Genomic DNA, 26,314 nt, shown 5'->3' with positions numbered 1-26,314 from the left:
GGAACAAAATAAGTATGATTTCTTGATTAAAACACTAAAAAATTACAGTTCATCATAATATTTTTTCTTTAGAGAAATTCTGAAGTGGTCAATAAAATTCAAATTGAAAACTTAAGAGAAAAAGAAATAGGCGGTACGCAGCTTTTTATGAATAACTTTCATATAATACCGCCTCTATTTCTTCGTCTCTGAATTTTAATTTAAATTTTATTGGATGTTTTAGAATAACCCTAAACTAAAGATAGTAAGATAAACTGCAGATTTTCAGTGTTGTAATTAAGAAACCATATACTTATTTTATTTTATACACTAGCAAAAATACCCGGCGTTGCCTGGGTCAGTAATAATTATTAGAAAAAATCGTTACTTGCTTTTGTTTTCTGTTTTAAGTGAAAGAATTTAAAATTACATCTTTTTGACGTGATTAAAAATCGATTTTCTTCCTTACCCATAAAACTAAAATAGCAATAAGTAAAATGAAGGAAATAGCATTGATTTAGAAACGAAAGCACTATATTTAAGCATATACAAATTTCCAAAACATGAAATTAATCTTCTCATGTTTAAAAAGATTATTCTGTTGATACTTTTTTTTTAGCATGGAGTCTAAAACCTTCTCTGTATGGCTAATGAAGTACGAAGTGATTAAAAAAAAGTAGCTGCGCTCGTAATCCCCTTATACTTGCTTTAGTTATTTCGGGAAATTTCAATCATTGTGGCTCTTGGTGCGATTTTACCGAATTTGCGAAAGTCGTTTCGGGGTACCTTCGATGATGCTCCCCCATTCTTTCCTTACTTTGTAAAACGATATGATATTAATTTTCGTTACAGAGATATCGTCGCCAGATGCTGAGATATTTTTGGTCACCATAAAATGGCGCTAAACAGTTTCATCCGAAATGTTACCAAAATAAGTAATACAATTTGGTGATTGTTTGAAATTGTGCAAAAAGGAAAATTAATGGAAGTTTTTGTGCTGTTTATGGATTTGCCTAATTTAGTTGCTGGATTATTTAACACAGTAAAAAAAGTCTTTTGAAAATTCTTTGATTGGCGATATTTTGTGTACATGGTGAAAGCTGAGAAGCATTATGACGTAGTCTTCGGCTTCAAAAACAGCAACGTTGAAAAAACTGCCAAATGCATCAACTACGGAAATCTTTCTGCAAAAATTTTGGCGATCTGCTGGTTGTTTGGATAATGAGTAAGTGTTCAATCAGCGTAAATAATAATAAAAACCATTAATTACATTAAAGTTCCGCTTAAATGGAAAATCATCAGCCAAATCATGTATTATTTGCCAATCTTGTGCAAAAATCTTACTTCAAGATTTGACTTGAGAAAAGCCTTGAACAATCACGAAAAGCAAAGAAAGTCAACAATACAACAATTGTCGCTGTCGACAGGGAGTTGAGATGATACACTAAATACTGTATTGAGTTGAGGAAAGCCTTCGAACATGGATCTAAAAAGCTCATAACTCGTTTTTTATTCTACTTAGAAATTTCGAACAGGTGCCATCTTCAGCAGAAAAATCAGAGCTTTCGATGGACATATAATGTAAATATGTGCAAGTATTTTTTCATCCCAATATTAGAGAATTTATACAAAAATTGTGTTTTTTTGCCCCCCTAAGGGGATTTTGCCCCCCATAACGGGACGAAAACTACCCTATGTGTTATTCTGATGCATAAGCTATATTATTGTAAAGTTTCATCAAAATCCGTTCAGTAGTTTTTGCGTGAAAGAGTAACAAACATCCATCCATACATTCATACATCCATACAGACAAACTTTCGCATATATAATATTAGTAAGATTTTAGTGCGAACCAAGATTTTAGATATAATCTTTACAATTGAAAACTTTTTTTACATTTTATCGCAGCTCTCAAACTTGAACATGGTTTTGGTACTTTTGATGCATATTTATACTTAAATGCAAATATAACCTGGGAAAATGTGCTGCTTTTTTTTTTTCTTTTTCAATTATTCATTTTTTAAAGTTTAACAACGAGTTTCGATATCAAGCACATTTTATTGAATGTTTTTCAGATGCATTCAAAAGTAAAATAATGCAAAAAAGAATGTTATTTAACCAGAGGCGCCTGATGAGAGGTCACGGGAGGTCGCTGTGACCGCCCAAAAAATTAATTGTTCAGCAAATTTTGTCTGTAAATTCACGAAATTTCGAGACATAGTTGCTGTTTGTAGTCCCGAAACGTATTTTTTGTCTCCTGCAAATGCTGCGGTATACTGAATACAAAAACCTTTTTTTCATTATTATAAAAAGCAGGAATTAATAAGTATAGAACTAAAAGCTTACAAGTGCAGTCTATCCATTTAAGTTTCTAATTAAAATTTTAAATTCATTTTATATTCGAGCCAAGACAATATAATTCTCTCACAGACCAGCAGAAATTATTAATAGACATTTTTACTATTTTAATAAAACATTTGCTTCATTATTCAAATTTGAGAGTGTTGTAGCGTAAATTTAAAAAACCAGTTTAATTTTCTGTTTGTTATATTTTATTTCCATTGAAAATTTAAAATGTTTATTTTGGAAAAATACGTGATGGAATCTTAATCTTTTATGTTGAAACTATCATTTTTGTGACCGAAAACAAAAATGATTAGACTTTTAAACAAAATGATTAGATCCCGTGGTTTTCTGACCTGAGTCTAAAACTACATCACATAGAGTCTAGAGTCCTTGAAAATAACTAGATAAGTCTTCGAAACTCCTAAGCAAAGTGTGCTTCATTTTATTTATCATCAAGTGTTTGAATTATGAATAGTAAAAATGGGTAATATGTAACTCTCTCGTTCCCCATTTTTGAAATCTGTACAGTACACCATTTCTTTTAAAGCATTTTTCACTGTTGATCGGTTTTTATTTAATTTATTGTTGTATTTGTTGGTGGATTTGAGGGGTGACCAAACTCTTATTGTACCGTAACCCGTTGGAGCAAGTAACAGTGCATTATCTTTTCTCCTCCCTCGCTCTTTCTGACTGTCGACTGCTGTTATTGATTTGTCGAACAAAAAGCAAGTTTTATTATCTTAATTAGTGAAATAAACTTAAAAAAAGTTTTGCTCTCCTCTTTTTTTTTCCTCATATTTTCCCCGTTCCAATTACCCCTTATAAAGCTTCAAAATGTAGAATTTTATATCTTTTTTCAAAATTTAATCCGGGGGAGAAACCCCCGGACCCCCTAAAATTGGGGATATTCTATACCCAGGAGCAACACACATTAAAAACGAACAAAAAAGTAAAGCATGACTTTAAACAAACTAATATATATGACCTCTTTTACCAGTCAGAGAAAAGTTGTCCATACTACAAGAGGGGGGGGGGGGGTAAAAGACTGTCTTCGAAAAAAATTGTTCTTTTCTTTTTAATGAAAAACCCCACTAGTAACTTTTTGGGCTCGGAAAAATACAACCACAATTTTTTGGGTATAGGGCTGGCGAAAATATTTTTCCACATAAAAATTTTAGGGCCAGTCCGCCCCTGTTCACATCATAACAGAGCGTCTAAAATGTTGTTGTTAACCTTTAGTTCGAAAACTTTCTTGAGGAGAGACCCTAATTTCAGCCCTCCTCCCACTTCATTGAAAATCATGTAAGATTTCATTTTTAAGATCTCAATTCTGAATTATTTTCCGTAGAGCGCCCCCCACTTCAGCTCTTTTCCAACATTATTAAAATTGCCCAAGATTTTGTTGTTACGACTTCAATTTTGAAACATCTACAGAAGAGAGTTAACGAACGCCCTATCCCTTCGCGTAACGTCGTCAGAGATGGTTTCCAATTGCGTACTTAAATCTTCAATTTCGCAACCCTTCTGGGGAAGAAGAGTTAAACCTCATCATCCATTTTCCTGACGTCATAAAAGATGCCCTACAATTTCTTGTCTTCAATTTCGAAAGTATTCTCGCTGGAGTCACTAAATCGTACTCGCATCGAAAAAGAAAAGAAAGGCCTTTTGAAATTGCGTTTTAGAACCTCAATTTAAAAAAAAAAAAATTCAGGAGAGCTCTCCAGGCTCCCACCGTTCCCCAGCATCGTTAGTGAAATAGTCAAAAATTTCGTCTTCACGACTGTAATTTCTACGGGGGGGGGGGGGAGAGTCCTACCTTTCATCATCACTTTCTTTGACATCATCAAAGATAACATAAGGACTTCAGTTTCAAAAACTTTCCGGGACGAGTTCCGAATGCCAGTACAGCCCGCTAAATCGCCTTAGATGGTGAAATATTGGTTTTGTAATACTTCAATTTCAAATAATTCCCGGGGGAGCACCCCTCTCCCCCCCCCCCCCTTTTTTTTTTTTTTTTTGAGTGTTACCGATGGAAAAGAAAGAAAGAAACATATCCCTTATTTTGTCATTAGGGGAGTGCGCGAAATCTTCACTTGTCACTTGCTACGCCTCTGGAAATGGCGATTTCGATATAGTTCGGACATGTGAGGTGGGGCGCAATCTCTTTGTTTGGCCTAGGGCGTAATTATATGTTTATCCGGCCTTGGTATGAATTGGTGGAATGAGGATGTGCAGAAAGTCTGCACTATACATACTGTTTAGGGAAATTGATAACGACATTGATTTAATTTAATTAGTTGTTACTGGGCTACCTAATAGTCCACAAAACTGTTAGGCAAAAGAGACGACTGTATAAACCATATGGACATCAATAAATTATAATAACAATGTTAGTTAGAAAACTGAAACGACGGTTAAACAAGAAGGTTTCTGTCCAACTTTCATAATGCTGTCAGTTGACAAATCCGCTGATGATGAAACTGTTGAAATACGAGACAAATAAGTTTCAAGCTTTAGGTGATGTTGACGTTGATATTTTGAAAACTGCTATCATCAGATGGCAAAATTCTTCGGTAGTTATTATTTGAAAGAAAGTCTTCCTAGTTGTTCTCTTGATAGCCAAATCCCTTACTGATCACAACATTTTGCTTGTAAAATGTACCAGAAATCTAAAATCATACAACATGTATCTTCGGTATATATCAACGGTTCTTCTTCCCCAGCTGCTGCTGTCATATGTATCTCTCATGGTATGGTGCTATAGCCACAGAAATGTTCCTCATAACGAGTTCTGCTACAAATCATTTATCAAAGTAGCTGCAAATATCAAGACTGATCTCTAATTCACTGCAGTACTACACCTGTAGCTGGGAACTTAATGCTGAAGTACTGGATTGGGGGTTTGGGAAAGGAGGAATGACCAACTCGTGCGAAACTCTCGGAATCGGATGTTGCTCCTGACGGAATCTTTAAGATGATTTTGACCGATTGCTTTTCTACGAGTGACTGGAAGGTCACTTGTAGAAAATCATTGTCAAACTACTCTGTCGCAAGCTTGCATTGCAAGGGTAGTTGCAACAATGGAATAACACATTGCCTTGCTTATTGGCTTGTGTGAAGGGGAACAGTGTTACAAGATTAGATTAGAAGAAGCCAATTGAGCTGCTTTTCGCCATGGCTGCCGAACTACAATTTTCTTTCTGTGACCTTTACCTTTGTAAAACTTAAAATTTTGTCAAAATCGAATAAAAGTAGCCTTTATTTTCTGGACGACTCAAATGAGCTGCTTTTAGGACGCAGTAATAACTGAAATCAAGAGCTACATACAAACTCAACACTAGAAAGACAGAAATTTTCTATATACCTAGAAAGACTGATGGGGCCAGTGTGGGGGGGGGGTGAATTTCTTTAAAAATTGTTCCTGAGCTAGTCCACATGCCATTTTCTTATGAGAAAATATGAACTTAATACACAATTGAAGGGGGGGGGGGAAGAATGATCATAGTCCACCATGATCAAATTTCCCTCATTACGTTTTTAAGCTTGAAATCTCGAATCGTTTCCAAGTTAGCCTCATTCTTCCCAGTTAAAACTCACTCACTATGATGATTCTTGCCCGAATAATATTTCTCTTGAATACTGTCTGTAATAATCTACGTATACTCATAGGTTAACCAGAGCTTTTTAGAAAAATAGACTTTGATCGTTCTTCCCCGTAGCCCTTCAATTATTTTCAGTTTTTCGTTTCTATTTGCCAAAAGGTAGAATTAGTTTATCTTTCCAAGAGCAATGGCTGCGGTTTGGCTGGTAAGCAACCGGTCAGGGATGCCCATCCCCTCCCCCCAAAAAAATTTAACTCTCTTGTTTTTAAATTAGGATAAACATAACACTTTTTAGAGTCACAAATTTCCAGTTAAATTCACATAATTTTCTGAATTAATCGAAATATCTGGAAGAAATTCAAGAATTTGAGTTGCTTGAGGAAAATAAAGTTACAACAAACGCGAAAACGAACTGCTTATATTATTTAAGACTGCAAATACAAGTACAAGCAATCAATGAATTTAGGATCTCGCGAAGTTATGCCGTTTGCTCGGAACTTTTTTGAGTGCTGAGGCGACCAGATTCGTACTATTTGCTGCCTGTCTCAACGAAATTTTTAAGTTATGTAAAATCCCAGTTAAGATAATGATAAATATTAAATTTCTCCTGGCCGTCTTGAGAGCAAAAAACTAAAAGGGAAGGTATGTGTTTTGCCAAGTGCTCATTTCACCTTTTCCTCTAATATACTGGTGTGCAAAAATTAAGGACAAGACGGTTTTTTTAATATAACTTTGTACAAAAGCTTTCCAAATCAACACATTTAATACCGTAAGATCCCCAATACGTAAGAACATGTGTAATGTAAGCAACACTTACTAAAAGAGAAATAAGAGGGATAAAAAGAAGCTTTACTGAAAAAGTAGCATGGAGCGCAATGCGACTGAAGACCGAAACATCCCTGTGATGGGTGTCCAGCAAGAAACATCCGGTCTTTAGTAGGGGATATGATCTCCCCCGACTGCTAGGCAGGTTTCACAGCGTCTGCCCATGCTGAGAATGAGGGTGTCAATGAGTTGTTGAGGCATTGCTGCCCATTCGTCTTGCAGCGCCAATCGAAGCTCCCGAATTGTTACTGGTGGTAAAGTACGAGCTGCCAAGCGTTTGCCTAGAAAATCCCATACATGCTCGATGGGATTAGTTCCAGAGATCGTACCGGCCAATCCATACGTACAATATCCTCACTCTCTAAGAGCTGTTCGGCAGCTACTGTGTGATGACATGGTGCATTGTCGTCCATGAAAAGGAACTGCGGACCAATAGCGCCTCTACAAAGACGCACATATGGAAGAAGAATCTCGTTACAATAACGGGTCCCGTTGACTGAACCTGCGTCGAAGATGTGAAGGGCTGTACGACTACCAAGCATGATGCCTCCCCAAATGAGAACACCGCGACCTCCATACCTGTCCCTTTCAATGATGTTCGAGGGATGATTGCGGCTTCCCCGCTCTCTCTCCAGACGAGTATGCGATGAAAATCGCTACTCAGACTGAATCTGCTCTCATCTGTAAAGAGTACTCGTCCCCATTCATTGTCTCTCCAATTCCGGTGTTCCCGGCACCACAAAGAACGCCTTCTCCGATGGGCAGGCGTTAGAGGTACAAACGGTATAGGGCGTCGTGCAAACAAACCACCACCGTTCAGTCTTCTGGCCACGGTAAAACGCGATATCGGTCGTCCAGTCGCCTGTGTCGTGTGCCTGGGCGCCGGGAACTTTGGGCGCCGAGCACTTTGGGCGCCGGGAACTTTGGGCGCCGAGCATTTTGGGCGCCGGGAACTTTGGGCGCCGAGCATACCCAGTAAGCAAAATATCTTGCTTCAGCATTGCATAAAGGTTGACATGCAAGAAAAATCATCTTGCATTAATACTGCCTCAATATTGTTATGTTACTCCCTTTATGTTGTCAGCAGGCTGCCACAATATTGACTGACAAGGTGTATGCAGCATAATATCAGGAAAATATCAATGTAGGCTGCTTTTGTAACATTGCATACGTATTGATATGACAGGATAATATCAAGATGTTGTCATGACAGCATGAAATCAAGGTCTAGGCAAGATGATCTTGCTTTTGTAATCTTGCATACGTATTGATATGACAGGATAATATCAAGATGTTGTCATGACAGCATGAAATCAAGGTCTAGGCAAGATGATCTTGCTTTTGTAATATTGCATACGTATTGATATGACAGGAAAATGTCAGGATACATTGACATGACAGTATGAAATCAGCACGTTTGCAAGGTGTTTTATCCATTTATTTCTTTGTATTATTTTCACTTCAAACTCGAGAATTAAATTTCATTCTTTAATTATTTTTGTTATTCTTCAAGATAGCTTTCTAGCCTGAGAATATTTTCTTAAAGCTGACATCTGATCGGAAATTCATATAAAGATATTAATAGTACTCGCAATTTAATTTAAAAAATGAAACTTTCTTCGTTTTGCGTAATACTTGACTTATTTTTTAAATTCATGCTTCTAATTGTATTTTAAGGACATAAAATGCCTAATTAGGAATAGTTGCGGAAGTTTTTATAGCACATTTAAGAGTAAAGGTAGCAAAATAATAAATAAATAAATAAATACAATAAAGTACATTTTCAAATGGATGTCAGCATTGAAAATATCCCATGGACAAAACATACGAGTTTATCTTAAAGAATAACATAAATACCATTGAATGAAATTAATCTTACGTGAGATTGAAGTGATAATACGAAATTCTGGGCGTCATGTCCTTGGTTTCAAAGTCTAGGGACGAAAAAAGTTATTTTCGGTCATTTGTAACATTGATCGCACATCGTCTGCGATATGACTTGTTTAGTACTATAATAATAAACAAATGCAGTTATCAGTCATTCATAAGTTTTTCCTAAAACAATACTATTCCACACTAATAACTAAGCAACCAACTTAACGAAGCCTAAAAGAATGCAACGCCACGTGCAGCACCTCTGAACCGACTGAGGTCGAAGCAGGAAGAATGTGCCAGCAATGGGAGGGACGCTGGGTAGAAAGAACTGTGCGCATGCGCAAGTATCAACGAAGGTCCACCTGTTCTATTGTGTACTAATTACCTTGACGGCGACAGCATGAAATCAATATCATCTTGACGGCGTCAACATGTATGCAATGTTGTTATTTTAAGGTAATATCAATATTGATATTTTAAGATGAATGCAATGTTGCATACGTGTTGTTATTGTAATATTGCTTTTTAATCTTTATACAAGCTTTATGCAGTATGAAACACGTCAATATTGACGCTGTCAGTATAATATCAAGATCTGTCAAGGTTGATGCAAGAAATTTTGCTAGTAGGGTAGCGATTTCTCCCGCTGTCTGCCGCCTGTTTCTTCTGGCCTGTAAGACAATATACCGACCACTACTGAACCCCCGGATAGCTGTTCCTGTAGTTTGAAATTGTCTCCAAAGTCGTGAAACGATGCTGTGAGCAATTTCCAACTCTGCAAGCCACACTTGTCACACTGCGGCCTTCCTCCAACTTCCCAATGATTCGACCTCGGGTAAAAGCATTCAGATGTCGTCTAACAGATTGATTATTCGCCATTTCTCGCTGAGGCAGCAACTCGGTGTGATTTTAACTGCTATACGGCGTGCAATCTCTTTGCCAGAAATACTGATCTTACACCGACAACATGCTTTATACTACTCAGACACTCCCCCATTACGTCTGCCTGCATATCTGCGCATGTGCTACCGTACATCACCTTACTTAATCTCCTGATTGGTCTTTCTGTCCGCTCTGCCTCTTCGTTCAGCTGATATGCTAATTTTTCGACTTCGTCCTTAATTTTTGCACACCAGTGTATTATTTAAATTAGAGAGATAAAGTGGATTCAGCTTTTGCTTTGGGGGAGAGTCTTTACTAGATCGAAGCGATAAAAACTCTTTCAATAAGTTTCATATAAATTCAAAAACAAAAGTTTCTTGGGGTTTTCGCCCCCGGTAAATTTTTGAAATTGTAGTTTCAACTGATCTTCAATAATGTTTAGGGTGAGGAGAGCTTGGTGGCTCTCCTGCGAGATTTTTTTGAAATTGAATCTCCAGAAATGCAATTGCAGATTACTTCGATTATGTCAGAAAAAGAGTTCAGTGGCTGTGGCCTTCAATTTTTTCAAAATTAATGCTCTAAAAATGCAGTTTTAGGCCATCTTTAGTAATATTAGAGAGAGGAAAGTTTTCCTGTCCTTCTCACGGCAACTTTTCGAAATTAAAACACTAAAAACACAGTTTTAGACAATGTTTGGTAATGTTAGCGGTGGGGGGGGGGGACTTTTTTTAAATATTAGTTCAAAAAAAAAAAACGCTGTGTTAGATAATATTTGGTAATTTTAGGCAGAGGGGCTTGGGGACCCTCCCACTGCAATTTTGCAAAATTAAGGCCTCTAAAAAACGCAACTGTGGATTTTCTTCGGTTATGTTTGAAAAATTTTTGACATTAAAGTATTAATGTTAAGCAGGGTTGAAGTTCCATGGCTCTTCTGCGGCAGTTGTTCGAATCCGGAACTTCAAAAACGTAATTGTAGGTTGTCTTCAATGTTCAATTGTGTTAGGGGGGGGGGATTTTTTGAGCTTTTAAATGCTAAGGAACGCCATCTTTTGGCAATTTATCGAAATTGATGCTATAAAAACGCAACTTCAGCCAACCTTCGATGATGTTGTGACGAGGGGGGGGGGGGGAGTTCTCGGAAGTTTATATAATGAAAAGTCAGAAAATTCCATTAAGTCCTGTTAGATATTCCAGTTACTGAACAACAAACTGGGCGAAGGGCCACGCAGGGCTCTCTGTCTTTCTAGTGCTAATGATGTTTTAAGATGAGATAAAAATATGTAAGCAGTTAAAAATAACTTCCTTTTTCGAAGTATTTTAATAAAATTAATTACCTGTAAAGATATTTTAACGTAATACTTACAATTAATTTTATTAACTATTAAGTGTTATAGCCTATCCACTACGTTCTGTTCCTGAAACTGTAAATAAAAATTAATCTTCTGATCTGAAGGCTGGGAAAGGAACTTCCTATAACTCGAGCTACTGATGATTCGAAAGTTCTGACAGACCCGTAGGATTTCCGAGTTATTGAGAGTTGACTGTTTTTGATCTGTTGTTGTTTTTCTTTTCTGGAAGCCATTTTGATAATTATTGCCAATAGTTTCGGAGGTGTACGGAAGTAATCATCAATAAAGAATGGTGGATAAGATTTTGCTGCAGTAGGCAGATTCCCGGCCCTTGTAATTAAATTACGAATTTAGTTTCATCTCTGTAAATGAGGCTCACTATTTTAGCCGCTTACGCAAAAATAGCATTTTTACCAGGACGTTTTTTTCCTACCTCTAGCGAAAATGCAACAACCCTACAATGAAGTCCTAGAATGAAGCTTATTCACTTACAATATTTGTACAAACTTGTTGAAGCCATTTGCAGTGTGAATCTAGATTTTTCAACTTTCACAGTTTGGTTCATATAAAGTTCAAAGAACTTAAGTGCTGGCCAAATCACCAAATATCTTTTAATTTCATGAAAATTACAGCTCAGGCAGGGTTCGTACTCAATTTCAGAAATAAAATGAAGGAGTTTTGGAGGAGTTTTGAAGGAGTAAAATGAGATTTTGAAGGAGTACTAATGGGCTGTGTGTGTCCTTAAATAATGTCACACTTTTTTCTTACTCCTCCTCTTATCACGTGTCATATTTTTTTAAAACATATTGTTATAATAATTGCATGATATTACTTTTTGTCACTCCCTCTCTTCCTGTTGTCACACTTTCATGAACCCGTCTCCCCCTCAAGGCATAATATCACTTGTGGATGACTCATATCATAACGGTGATTTGCTAAACAATTGTTTTTTTTAACACAATCACTTAACATAGTACATCTGCTTATGTATTTTCAAATATTTAAATAACAATTAGACAAACTGATTTTTGCAGCTGAGAGTGGGGTGAAGGGAAAAGAAATAATCATAAAACTTGAAAAAATAGCCAAGCACCATTAAGCAGGTTTACTTCATTTATGAAATGTCTTAGTCATCTAAAATATTTTAACCTTAAACTTTTATAACTTCTATGATCAATTTGAAAATCCCATCTTTATGGAAAAAAAAAAATAAATATACGAAATTACTACATTAAAATCGCCCTTATACCTTTACCCTTGTGACAAAGTTAAGTTGTCAACCGAAGTATCTCAAGCTACTGTCATAGAGGAAGATTATGTCTTGAACTAAGAAAGAAGGAGTTTTGAAGGAATTCAAACCAAAATGAAGGAGTTTGAAGGGCCCTTTAAAAAAATTTCCTAAATGAAGGAGTATTGGAGGAGTTTTGAAGGAGCGTACGAACCCTGTCAGGGAATAAGTGCTTTTACAGTAGCTCATCAGACTTTCTGGTTTTGGCTCAACCAAGAAATACTCTCACAGAAACAAAATCCTCATTTCACACAAGAGATGGGCAATGTGGTTCTTTTTAATGATCCGTTCATGAAAAGATCATTCATTTGACCGACTTCCTTTATTTAAAAATGGTGTAGGTGATTTCTCTGCAAGACATATGCACATTTGAAATGTTTCATTAGATCAATAATGTTATTTTAAGAAGAAACAACTAAAATTACCTAAACATAACAAAATAAGCCTATAAAAAATAAATTTAAAATTATTTTATTTAGATATATAGTGGAACCTCGATAACTCGACACTCCAAGGTGGGGGGGGGGGGGGTCAAAAACATAACTTAAGCGGATGTTAACTTACTGAGGTTCTATTATTTTAATTCTTAAAGAATTTCTGCACCACTTACTTACTAGTGTTAACATTAAGAAAATTAATTCCAGTAAATAAATTTTTGACTCGTTTTCTTTTTTTGAGAAGTACATAATAAAATCACTAATATTATTTGTATACCTTGTGAAGAATAAATTCATAATTTTTGATAAGAGGTGAAAAAACCTTCTTGTCAGGCTGGTCTGTTAGAGATAAAAAGCCCTGCTCACAACATGTGCAAAACATGTCATGGTGCCTTCTTTCTCTAAAAGACTTTCATGCAGGGCATATTTTAATGGGGTTGCTTTGGGCAATTGCCCACACAGTCAAATAAAATTGCCCACCTACATTGTCCTAAATTTTTGTTTGTTGTTGAATTTGGTTGCATTAAAATAAAAATGAATGGTTTCATTATAATGAATGAAATTAAAAAAATTCAAAAACTCAGTAACTGAACTATTTTAAACACAGAGTAACAGCATTTATGTTCTTTACACTCTTTTCCTATCGAACAAAACGACCATTAGCAATAATTTCCCTAATTCCAATTTTCACACCCCAACTCTTCTTTGACGATTATTCAAATGACATAAACTGCACTTTTACAACCCCCCCCCCCCCTCTTTCGAGGAAGTTGGAGCTGCCCACACAGTAAAATTTCCTTAAAATATGCCCTGCTTTCATGGGTACATTCATCCTACCTGGGAAGGAGCGGGGACTCGTTATGACCCGTTCATTTTAAGGATTCATTCTTTTTGACCAGTTCATTCATGAACGACACCTCTATTTCACATTCATGCAAGCAATAGGTTATTTTAAAGACAAACATCTAAAATGTACTTCACAAAAATGTAGGATAGAAGGAGTCAGTGAACTGGTTACACTGCACATGCTTTAGTCAAAACTTTAAAAAGTACATCCCTTAACTTCTCACTGAATCAATTGAATCGGTGACTTTGAAAAGGGCGTAAGTCACCAGTAATTGATTTTTAGAAAACTTGATAAAACCGTTTATCTCAAGTTACAAATATGTTATTATAAATCTATGGCAGTCGTTCCAAAGGCATTGCTTTGACATATGTTCAGTGAAGTTTTGGTTAATTTCCGATTTAATTTGGATCAAATACCGAATTTACAAATTAGATGACTTACGCCTTTTTCAAAATCAATCGTTTTTTGGCAATAAAAAAAATATTTTCTTTGCACTTATTTTAAAGATATTTTAATTGTATAAATGTTACAAATTTGTTTCTAAACTACATTTCATCATCGTCGCTGGCGTTGTCAGAAGCAATGATTTTCCAAGAGAGGATCATTTTGTAGAATCCATGGTGTCACTCGGGAATGTGAGGGAGGAGCTTTCTAATGTCAGTCAACTTCTTTTCATTGATGAGTACCTGATCAGTGAGTGTATGCTGGCGTAGTTGGTAGATCGGGGATGCTCTTGACTTTCAGGAGTTTGTAACTAATGTAGTTAAGATCGTAAATCCGGTCAAAAGCAATAAGGATCCCAGGTGTTGAAGAACCAAACACGTACATCTTGTTGGAACTGACAGAGAATAAATGGCGATGATCACTCTTCTGGCCCGGGTGGGTCTTTTTCAAAGGGACGCAGGATTTCTTTTAAAACTCTGGTCACCATTGACTGAAATCTTTAAATTCTTTGGGGCGTAGCACCTTGACAGTGAAGGGATCCTTTCTGGTAGCCAGAATCATTGCATGATATTCGTCAGAGACGTAGATGTTTTCTCTGCTGGAATAGTGGTACATTTTCGTGGGAAATGATTTAATGTGCTCCACCATTCGGTTGATTTCAATGGCGGAAATCTCGAAATTTGGTCGAGGAGCTTGAACGCACAGTTCTTTTGGAGTGTCTCCTCTTCTTAACAATCCGTGAGCTTCTTATTGAGGACGCTGTAAAGACCGAGAAAAACATTTGTCAAACAGGTACTTTTTGGGAGCCCTGCATGACATGATAGCTGAAAGTGGACCGCCTCACTCGTGGTTCTCTTTTCTGGGACAATGTTTTTTGACTTCATGGTGATCAACGAGGGACTGAAGATAGACGTATTGTCTTTGATTGCATAGAGTACAGATTAGCAAGGATACTCTCACGTTTCTCTAGAGAAAATGAATCAAAACATGTTTCTGACTAATTTTTTATTTTTTTTTCATCTACTTCGTCCATCATTAATGTTTAAAAAAAATACGTAAACCAAAACAGCATAGATAATGACAATGCAATAATGGTAAAATAATAATGCAATGTGACGAAATACTGACGGAAGATTACCCACTGCAGTTCATAAAACACTCTTGTACCACAAGAGAATCGAAACATATTACCTTGCACAACCAGCGACATCTATAAGAATTGTCAATGAGTTTGAAAAGGGCGTAAGTTCAATGACTAACGCCCTTTTCAAAGTCATCGCAAATTTGCCCTCCATTTTTTTCAATCACTATTCATACAGACTTATGCCATTCTTAATCTCATTTAGTAGGTTTATTACCACAGTACCGTTTCCCATTATTATCTCGATTTGTCAAAAATGGTGAATTACGCCCTTTTCAAAATCAGCAATTCAATTGCATTGGTAACATTTTAATGCAACACCATGCATTAATATGTTCAACAACACCAAGTTCCCAATTCGATTTTCCTTTAAGGCCTTGGCAGTCCATAGTGATTATTAACATGCTTTGAAGAGAAAAAATTCCAGTCATGAAAGAAATGAAACTCCATTTTAGTTTAAAAATTTTATTTGAGCAATATATTAGACTTAGAATTTTAAACTATTCACACTTTTTACAAAACAGAAATGTTTGTCTGAAACCAAATTCGTTTTCAAAGGTATTTATTGTTTTAAAATATGTAAAAATATCAATCTCATAACTTGGTAAAAATATTTAATATATGCACAATCAACAAAAATTGAAATTTCATTTTGTCTCACAGTACAAAATAAGGAACTGAACTGCATGTTACTTCTCACGATGAAAATTATTCATTTTAAATATACAGGTATCGGAAACAATTTTTTTTAACGTAGCCAGTTTTTCTTGAATCACATATGAATCGAAACTAGATCACTGTCTAAGTGAATCTGAAATCTGAGTCTCTTAGCTTATTAAAATCACACGTACGACAGGGTCCCAATTCTGTACAAGTTGGCCGGACCCAATTTCTAAACACCTACATAGGACTCTCGGGGACCGAGGCAGGGGCGCTCACTTGACGCGACTAAAATCCCAGAAAAGACTTGGGTGATGAGATGATGGACTCGAAGGATGGAGAGTGAGAAAATGGGAGGATTGATCATCTTGGATATCTCTCTCCACGGGAAGGTCATCGAAGCAATGCCGAACACCAGTGAGACCTCGGAAACATCCGTGGCATCCGAAGAATGCCGTGGCAGAGCTACCCGAAGAAAAGCGCTCCAAAAGAATTCTATAAAATGAATAGAGTTCTTTTAAATAACTGAATATTTTAATGAGTCATGGAGGAAAGCAGTCTGAAAATTTTCGGAAATCAAAAGATATGACCGAAGAGTGATGAAATCGGACACAAGAACCAAAATTTTCTGAAGCAATATGAAGGGCTTATAAGATGAGTCTACTGGACTTCAACAAATTGGTCTTATGAATTTCATAAAATTTTAAAAACAAGTTTTAGGATGCAACAATTGTGCATGCAGCATAACAATAAATCTGCATTTTTCAAGTCAAGAAGAATAAGAAGAAGCTTAACTTAGCGATTAAGTCATCAATAATAAAGTCATTTTGATTAAGTCATTAAGAACAAACAATGAAATTTATGACACTTGTTTTGGAGTTTGGCTGAACATGAATCCATTGGATCAGAAAGATCTTTTACAACTTAAATCTCCCTCTCAAAAAAATAACTTAATTTGATCATATATTTAGTTTGTTTAGCAGTCTAAGAAATGGAGGTTCTCGTAAAATGCCAAAAATCACTCGATTCTTTCGAAAATTTTCAGCCTGGATGAGAGTCTATGATCAACCCCCTGGGGAGATTAGGAGGTGAGAATTTGCAAGCATGCCAATTGATGCCTGCAACAGCTGCCACCGGTTACTGTTTGATCTCCCCTCAGCTCTGGAGTTCCAGATGAACAATAAGAGAATGACATCCTCCTGACCAGATGCCCCTCAGATGAAGCAGCAAATGACTGACCTGGAGTAAAAGAAAAAACATGAAAATAACCGAAGGAATCGCAGCCTTTTAGTTATTTATTTTATGAGCAATTTTGTGAAGAGTGAATCATCTACAGTTGTGAATTTTGAGCATGATCCCCAATCCATTTTGAAGCCTAAAAAAGGCCTAAACAGATTCCAGAAAAATAACCTACTTATCTTTTTAATATTTCAGCAAAATAAACAAATATGCTATAAGCATATTTGTGTATATCAGTGCTATAATATAGCACTGATTTTTATCAGCAAATATACGAAGTTATAGGGCTGGAAAAAAGCTGGCCGGCTTTTATATAAAAAGACGGGCCTTTCTTTTTTGGCTTTTATTAGTCATGTACTATATTCTTCATAATAATGATCTCTATACATTTTAATAAGCTAACAAATTTCAATTTAAGTAATAAAACAATACATTTGTTGAAAGTAAAACATTAAAAGAAATATATAGGTACACAAAAACTACAAATCATTTCTAACAAAACCTTTAAGATTTTGTTGGATGATCCTCCATCTAAGCTGATGTCTTTAACACTGAAAATAGCTTCCTTGTAACCTTAAAACACTTGTATGCAATAATTTGCCACTTTTCATGCCTTATTAATATTACTTTTTTTAAAAATCAATTTTAATGTGTATTTGTAAAACAGAACTAAATTCTGCATTCATTAAACATCATATTTTCGATTTCTGCTGTTATAGATTAGTACCTTAACATATGTGAAAAAGAAAACCAAATGACATAATTAGTGGTTTTCACAAAAAAAATCAGTCATGTTTTTTTTTTCTCCAGTTTAAAATCAGACAGACCTGTTTCAAGCACTTCCAAAACCCAAAAAATATTAAAACTACCAGTTCCTGCTACTATACTGCCCAAAGTAAAAAATTTAAAAGGCTTATTGCAGTGATCACTTAGCTCAGTTTTTAGCACACAGGCAACTATTTATGTTATGCTACTTATTACCACAACAGGGGTCTGTCCAGGATTTTTCACAAGGTCCGTTTTTTGTGAAAAATCAAATAATTTTGTGAAAAATGAATTAATTTTGTGAAAAATCAAATTATTTCGCAAAAAAAAATGCTTAAACCAAATTTTAGAATTTAGAGATGGCACAAACTGCATCAATTAAACTTAAAGTTAAGTTTTCCTCTTCTATGCTGAGAATATCATTCTGGAGTGTTTTTTATATCGTTCTGGACATTTAGTGAGGGGGGGGGGCATCGCTCTCTCAAGTATCAACATTTATCTACCATTCTACATTATGTTAAATTATACTAGAAACATTTGTATAGTATTTAAAATATATGTAACAAAAAAAATTCAGATAAGGGTTCAGCATTTTTAACTTTTTGACCCAAAACACTCTTAAAAAGCACAGAATTTCGTTTAAAACTTATAAATTCCGTGATTTTAACAAAAATAAAAAGATATTTTAATTGTTTACCTCTTAACAAAGCGTACTAAACATCAAAAATTCGAAAAAACGGATTCCCATAGCGGATGCAAAGAGATCGCAATTCTCAAAGTGAAGGCATCAAAAGTATAAAAACTGCTCGTAAAAGAAATATTTTTGATAAAATTATTTTAAATTTGCATTTTAGAGTCCTATGATAAACATTTCATTAATATCTGTGGACACAGTTGAAGCAAAAAAAATAAATAAATAAATAAACTATCTATATCTATCCTCATAAAAGAAAATGGAATTTTGCTTTAAAAACTTGAAATGAGAGTTCTAACAAAAATAAAAAGACTTTTCATTTATTTGCATCCTAATAAAGTGAAGTTAGCCTGAAAAAAGAACAAAATACGATTCTCATCTCATATCGGATGTTAAAAGATCGCATTTTTCAAAGTGTAGACATCTAAAGAACAAAAAAAAAAAAAAAAAAAAAAAAAAAAAAAACAGTAATTAAAAAGAGTTTATTTAAAGTTAATCATCCTTGTTAGCATCGAAAAATCAAAACCCATATAATTTTCTCCAAAAATAACAGTTAAATGCAAATATTGACAAGCTGGTAAAATGAGTATTTTTTCTAATCAAGTAATTATAAAGGTTCAATGCCAGACTCTAAGTGGTGATAATTTTGAAGTTGGTAACCCTATCTGAAGCGATCATATTTTTCCCCCACCCTTACTATCCCTTTGCAGTTTTAAGTTCATTTTGCAGATATATCATTATTATTGTTTATTAAATCATGAGTGGGGGAGAAAAGTGCTTACCAACACCTTTTCAGAAAAGTTTACAACAACAACGCTGCTAATTAGCTGTGATAAAACAAACAACAAGCACAAAATTTATTTGGCAGTAGCAATTATTTATTGTTTGCAAGAGCATCTTTTTTTTTGTGTGTGTGTGTGTGTGTGTGCAAAATTAGACGATTTTGTATAAGCTGATCCCTCTAATTTGACTTCAGAAAAGGTTCCAAAAATTATCGGTTTATACATAGAAATATGCGTTATTTTGTTTTCACATTTGCTCTACCAATAAACAATTTGTGAAAGATCCGATCTTGTTTATCAGAATTTTGTGAAGGGTCCGTTTTTGTGAAAGGTCCGTTTTGGTTGATAGGAATTTTGTGAAGGGTTCGTTAACGGACCCAAATATCCTCTGGCCAGACCCCTGCACAATTATAGATCTTATCATTCCAGCAGAATTTAACTTCATTCACCAATATGGTCTTGTTAGCTTTCTTATATATTCTTATATTTATTCTTTCTTGGAAACTATTAGTTGTAAAATTGTTTTTCACTTTTCTTCACAAAGTAAGAAAGTGTTGGTGATTAAGGGGGGGGGGGTTGCAGTTTCAAAGAAGTGATTTTTTTCTTTTTGTTTCATCTTGTAGGTAAATATTTCACAAATATATTCCTAAAATTGCAAGTCGTTACAAGCAAAATTCTCAAAGCTATCAAGTATTCAGTCTCTGCTCCTTCAAACTGCAGCTCTGACAGCTGCCGAAGAATGCAGCATTTCTGACAGCTGCAGACGCTCAGAATGTCAGTGCTGTTTGCTTAGGGTTAATTAAGTATACTATAAATAAATAATAAAAAAAGAAGAGGCTGATGAGATTAGGGCTCCTACAAGGACTGTACTCTATGGAGCTGGAATTGATGCTTTTTAGCTTCTAAAACTTTAAAACGTGTTTTTTACAAAACCACTTTTTCAAAGTTTGAATTCACTCCCAGTTTAAAACCAATTCATTTCAAACTTAGTACACACATTCTGCATATAAAAAACCTCCCACCCCCCTCCCCTATGTTGAGTTTTTTAAATGGGTTTTTACTACCAAAATAGCAAAATTTTTCGTTAAAAAAAAAAACACTTTTAACTTCAAATGGCCGTCAAAAATTTTAAAGTCAAATGAAAAATGATCTGAGAATGTAGGGAGAGGATTAATTAATACTTTGACCAAATTCAAATAGAATTTGATTTCAGCTGAGATACAGCAAAAGTTGGTTCAGAAAAAGCAAAGAATTTCAAGCAGGTGAATCACTTCTTATATTTTAAAGCAAATTAGTTTCTAAAGGAAAAACAAGAAGGACATTTTGCATTATAAATCTAAAAAGAAATATTTTAGTTTATCTATTTTACTATATTTTCTTACCATTATGTTCTTAACATGTAAAGAGATTCTCTGTAAAGAGAATATGAATGTTTTCTGTTCGTACTATTATTGTTATTTGCAGGCTCAAGAACTACTCTAAGAGCAACCAACCTCCATCAAAAACAAGTTTTTTCCGAAACTGAGAACGGTCACTCCAGAGAAATTTCACCGCAACAGCAAAAGTTTCTAAACCCATTGCAGAAGGACTTCATATTTATGTTTTATTTAAGGCATCTAAAAGAAAGTATCACTAGTTGTAATGGAAGGAGAATAGGAAAATGAACTTGCCTGTTTCCTCCTAGAGGCCATGCAGATGCAGGTTCCTGGAGAGAACCGAGCGTGCGTCTGACGTGAAGCGAAGGGCGTCCAGCATAGGCAGTAAATTCAAGAGGGCAGTGTCACTTGCATCACAGAACCATGATTTGATGGGGATGGCGTTGTCTGAAACAAACACATAGCTACATCAAAAAAAGAAAAAAATTAATTTGAATTTTGTCATCTTGAATTCAAATTATGTTTTTCGCAATCACGAGTGTGTGTGTATTTGTAAGCGTGTGTGTTTGTGTGTGGGGAGCATGTGTGTGTGTGTGTGTAGGCATGTGTGTTTGTGTCTGTGTGCAGGCATGAGTGTGTGGGTAGTTGTGTGTATGTGTGTAGGTGTGTGTGGGGGTATGTGTGTGTAGGCATATGTGTTTGTGTCTGTGTACAGGCATGAGTGTGTGGGTAGTTGTGTGTATGTGAGTATGTAGGCGTGTGTGTGTTTGTGTGTAGGTGTATATGTGTGTGTGTAGGTGTATATATGTGTAGGTGCGTGTATGTATGCGTGTAAGTGTAGGATATTGACGAAACCTGGAGACGGTTTTCGCTAGAGGTGCAGCATTGTGAGGATCCGGTCGACGGTGATGCTGCGGAGGGTGCTGACGGGAAAAATCAAAGGAACATCAAAAACAGTCAAATGAAAGCAATAAGCAATCGTGATTGCTCAATAAAATATTAATTTGAATTCTGAAATTTTGAATTCTAATTATGTTTTTCGTAATCAGGAGTTGTGACACTACCCTACCCATTGGAGTTAGTGTTTCTAGAAATGTCTCCTGTCCTCCCAAACCTGCCCCTCCTCCTGAGCGGTTACGTGTGTATAGTGGTGTGTGTAGGCGCGAGTGAGTGCACGTATATGCTTGTGTGTGTGTGTGCGTAGACCTGTGTGTATGCACATGGGGTGTGTGTGTGAACTTGTACGTGAGTGTGCATGTGTGTGAGCATGCCTGTGTGTAGGACATGGACACCACCGACCAGCAGGAGAAGCGGCTAACGGGCAACAGTGCTCGGGATCAGAGGCCGGTGGTGCTGCAGAGGCTCCTGGTCCAAGCCGAACAAGAAGTTCTGTCTAGAACTAGACAAGCCTAATTTCCCGTATACCCATACTACTTTCTAGCACCTGATCGATATTCTCAAAAACAGTTGAAATCACAAATTTTTTCCAGCATATTTTTAAAATATTTTAAACTGATTTCTAGGAATAAAATATTAGTCACTCATCTAAAAAAATTAGACGCATAAAAAAACCGAACAAATAAAATTGTAGCACCTTTTAAACAAAGCAGTTGATACACATTTTTCCATTTAAAAAAAAAACTTTTTTAACAGCTTTCAAAATGAAAAAATAATTAAAATTCATAAGCTTATTAAAATAAATACATCATATCAAAAAAAACTAAAAAAAAATTATTTGGATATAATTTTTAACTGAATTTTCAAGCAGCATAATTGTCGCTGCGAGAATAACAAGTAATTGTGAAAGTATAGAACTAATGCAGTTTTACTTACGTAAATAATGAACATATTTATGTGAAACAAATTGGAACCTTTTTAAACAACCAGTCATATTGAGCTATTCTCTAATCAAGAACTTAGGTTTTAATGAAGGAATACAGCATTTTAACTATTAAAAAATAGTAAAAATATTTACTTATGTACACAACTCAATTTCAAATGATTTCATTATTAGTCGAAAAAAAAATCTTTTGTAACCAACTACATTGAAATGTAAAAAAACAATAATTAATTTGGTTTTAAAATAAAAGAATTTTAAAGTCTGAAAAAAAAAAACCCTTTGTATAATCTAAAGCGACAGCAAATAATAAAATGGCAAAAAACAAAGTTGATTTTCATTTAACATTCAATTTCATCAATTAAATCGAAAATGCAAAGTAAAATACATTTTAAGCTCTTAGCAGTATCAATTAAAAAAAAAAAAGATTTTTTTCTTAAAATTGTGATTATAGTACGCTAGCTACTTCAAGACAATGAGTAAAGGCAATGGAGCGAAGTCTTTAATGGCGGCTTCCTCTTTGCCTTTAGGGTTGTTTATTTTACGTAGCATGGAACGCCTGGCAGAAAAATTCAAACTACATAAAATAAACAACTTTACAGATACAGAAGCTTAGGAAGTTTATCCTGTGGTTAATAACTTAAGATTCAATACTTAGACCTTAAGGGAAAAAATGCACAAACATGTGTCAATGTATAATCGCACCTCAATAATTTTACTTTTTTTTAACAAATAATTGGCGGAAAATGCATAGGAAATAAAGGTATTTAATTTTGCAAAGCAAAAAAAAAAAAAAATTTGTCTTCATTTGATCAATTTTCCCTGAATTTTTATTATCTTTTCGAAATTCCCTGACATTTCCCTGATTTTTCCCTGATCAACAAAGTTCCCTGACTTTTCCCTGATCTCCCTGATTTCCCTGATCTGTCGCCACCCTGTACCAACAATAATTATTTCACAGTTAAAACCATAGCTGGGGAGTTGGAGTCAATCTCATTTTGAGATACAGGAGTCGGAGTCGAATATAAAAGAATCAGAGTCAATAATTTGTCCTCCATGTATAAATTTTTGCCAAAGCTATGAAGTCGGAGAGCCGGAGTCCGATTAATTGTCGGACACAGGAGTCGGATTCAGAGTCAGGTGCCCCTAAATTCTCAGAGTTTGGAGTTTGGCGTCAAGAGCTATTTCCAACAAAATTTGTTTGAAAAAAATCCCCCTTCAAGTACGGAATCTACATTGACTTTCAGTTTCCCCGTAGGCGCTAATGTTAAGGGATTTGAACTGTTCAAATCAAAAAGATATTTTATATACAAGTTTTTCATCAAAAGCTTTTTTCTACTAAGTTTGTTTGATGCAAATTCGCCTCACAGTTCGGAATTGCCTTGAATTTCTCTGTAGGTGCTAATGTTCAGGTTTTTTGAACTGTTCAAAATTGAACAAAAAATAGTTCAAATCAAAAAGTGAAATATGGGAACGAGGTGTCCTTGCCGAGATCTTTCGAACAAAAAAAAAGTTTGTTCGAATTGGACTTTTCATTCAAAAGTTTTTAGGGGGGACAGACAGACCGACAGAAATTTCCCCCCATCTCAATACCCTACTTTCTATTTTTTTGATATTTATTTAATTATTTTATTTATTTTTGACTTTTTTTTGTTTTTTGCAATATTTTTAAGATGCATTAAGCCTTCTTTCATGCTTTTTTCTTCTTTTTCTGACTTTTACTGGGAAAGTAGGCTAAAAAGGAACCAAAAGCCCAGGACGGTCAAGTGAGAACAATAAGCAATTGTGATTGCTCAAAAAAAAAAAAAACACAAATTATAAGTTGTGTTTTTTTTACACGACAAAAAAAAAAGGCAGCAGACAAAAACAGCTTTTTACAATGTTTTGATCAAGTTAACAGAACGTAAACAAGAAGTTATGTCCAAAAATAAACAAGCCTACTTCTCCGTAAACCCACATTGACTTCCTAGCATTTGCTCAATATTCTCATAAATAGCTAAGACTGCAAATTATGTAAAACATATCTTTTTAGCATTACAAGTTAATTTCTAAGAATATAATCAGAATCTACACAACTTCTTGGTGCCAAAAGATAATATTTTGTATTGTACCTAAGGTTAAAATTTTTTGAATTGTTCAAAAAATAGCCTTAAAATAGCTAAATTTAAAAAAATCTTTTGTATACATTTTCTTTATCAAGAGGTTTCTCAACGAAGTTTGTTTGAAGCAAATCCACCTTTTAAGTTTCAGATCTATTTTGGCATTATTGGCATTTAGTTTCCCCAAAGACGCTAATGTTAAGGTTGTTTCATCTGTTCAAAATTGAATGAAAGATTGTTCGAATCAAAAAGTAAAATATTGGAATTAGGTGTCCTCACTAAGATCCTTTGGACAAAACTAAGTTTGTTAGAATTGGACTATACACTCAAAAGTTATTAGACAGACAGGAAAACACGTTTTCCATATCTCAAAACCATTATTTCCAATTTTTAATTCTTCAATATTAATTTGATTATATTGTTTATTTTTGACTTTTTTAGAAATACTTTTGGGATGCATTAAGCCTTCTCTCATACTTTTTTCTCTTTAGTCCTTCTTTGTTTTACAAGCAAGTAGACTTAAAACATGGCAATGTTGAAAAAAAAACATTGTTTACATGGCTTGTTTTTACATTTACTGAGAGGGTGGGAAGGCAAATGTCAAAACTTTTAAAATTATTAAAAATTGGAAAAAATCTCAAGAAATTTAAAAATACTCGGAAAATCTACCAACAATTGAAAGTATCTCATTCTTGAACTGAATAAGAAAGACATGATTATTTCTTTCTTGGTTCAATTAATAATGTAGTGCAGCAGTTTTCAACCTGGAAGGGTATTAACTAGTTTCAGTTATTCTCATCGGCTCTAGTTTCCTATTGCACTGCTTGTATTAACCATGTTAGGGGGAGCCGTGACTTCATGCATATTGTATTAACTGCGTACGAATGAGGACCTCATGTCAGTGTTCAAAAAGTGGAGGGTACAGAGCCAGAAAGGTTAAGAATCAAAGATTTAGTGCACAATGCTTGAAAATAAATATATGTTCTTGGTTCTAATAGTAGTATTAGTATATTTCCATTAAAACTATATATTTTTTTTTTAAATTCGTTTCAATTCATTGACTTCATACGGATATGCACCCGCCACAGGTGCGCAACTTTGACGCTAGAGCAGTTAAGCTCTTTTGATCAGTCTCAATAGGATAATGTGACAGAAAATTTCAAATTAGCTTGCCAGGGAGTAATAATGCTTAAAAAGGCTACCCAGTTTCGCAATCATCAGACCACAGGTTAGGCCTACATCATAAAAGTTAAGAAAATTGAATAATTAGAAGTAATATTAAGAGGCAATGGAGAGTTAAATGTGATCAATAGTTAGTCAAAAGAGCTAAAACTTGAGGAACTAAGACACAACATCAGCTGCAGCATAGAAATTTCCGAAAGAGGAGTATAAGATGAACTAAAAGCATGCTCATCGAGCGGTCACAGCAATGCAGATATTTATAAGTGCAAATCAATTGGTGTATTCACCTGGGTATGCCCTGTAGGCCCCTGGACTGTTGTCTAGGATGAAAATGGAGGACAGGTCTTGCGTGATGGCAGACAAATCCTTATTGAAGCTGCCATACCTCACACAGCAGTGCTAAAAAAAGAGAAAAGAAAGAAACACAATAAGAATTGATGGAACTAATGCAACAAAACTCAGTGAGTACTGCGAGATGGTGTAATTTTATTGAGAAAAAGTAAAAAATAAATAAAAATGAATATCAGTTGCAAATGAAACAGATAAGGGAAAATTTCTCATTGGGATTTTGGCAGGATCATCCCAATAAAACATACATTAGCTCTCAAAATTTGAGCATCAAGAAAATTGGCAGCAATGAGGAAAATTTCCAAAAATCCCAGTGA

This window comes from Uloborus diversus, chromosome 4 (genome assembly GCF_026930045.1).
Source record: "Uloborus diversus isolate 005 chromosome 4, Udiv.v.3.1, whole genome shotgun sequence".
Taxonomy (NCBI): Eukaryota; Metazoa; Arthropoda; class Arachnida; order Araneae; family Uloboridae; genus Uloborus; species Uloborus diversus.
Note: the sequence above shows the minus strand (reverse complement) of the source record.